This window comes from Rhagoletis pomonella, unplaced genomic scaffold (assembly GCF_013731165.1).
Source record: "Rhagoletis pomonella isolate Grant_MI unplaced genomic scaffold, Rhpom_1.0 Rhpom_scaffold_00006, whole genome shotgun sequence".
Classification (NCBI taxonomy): Eukaryota; Metazoa; Arthropoda; class Insecta; order Diptera; family Tephritidae; genus Rhagoletis; species Rhagoletis pomonella.
Window position 1 is genome coordinate 965,504 of NW_023458560.1, and position 954 is coordinate 966,457.

Sequence of the window (954 nt, forward strand, 5' to 3'; positions counted from 1 at the left end):
AGGGGTTGACACGAACTCGTAAAGAAATTTCTGTACGAAAAATAAAGAAAATTCTTGAAAAATTCTGAAAGATATTCTTCACATAGCACCATTATTTTCGTTGCTTCACAGATTTTCTTCCGAAATTTCGTAAAAGAATGGAAGTGTGCGTAATTTATTTCCTTTTAGAAAATTCGGCAAAAAATCGAATTAAATCTTAGCGAATTCTTTAACATTTCTTTACAATGCAGAATACTCTGAAAAAATGGTTTGCAGGGTATATACGAAAACAAAAATATCGCTCTCCAATTTCCCATTAACAACTCACAATAGAGTAGTTTTTTCCGGTCGCGTATTTTTTAACCGACCTGGACTCGGATAAATAGCCGAATTTGTGTTGTTCAAGGCGAACTTAGCACTGTGCGTACGCAACTGGCTGAGTCAGCTGGGGTCGTTGGATCGAATCCCACTGAAATAATTTTTAATTAATTTGATAACTATATGGAAAATAATAAATTTATATGGAAAATAACTCAGCGCTTGCGACAACCTCGAAACTTGCACCGATCCCGGTTTTCATTACGTGCAAGAATCGAGTTACCGTTGTATATATATATGTATATGTGTATACAAATATGTATGTAGGTATGCAATTTGTAGGCGAATCCAAAAAAATCCTTGCACTTGTTTATTTTTGAGCCTTAAATTGACAACTTTAAATGGTATTAATTCATATTTTGACCTCTTTTAATGAATGCAATTGGTCTCATTCCCATCACTTTTTGAGTGTTACACTGTGTTACTTTTCTCCTATATTTTAAGTTAGACCTTTAGAAATGCATTGGTGAAAACTGCATTCAATTCCATGCAGTAGTTTTCGAGTCATGTCCGTACAAACATACAGACAGACAGACAGAAATTCTAAAAATGGTTGATTTGGCTTCTGTCGCTTTAATAAAACTCGCTCCCCCCCCC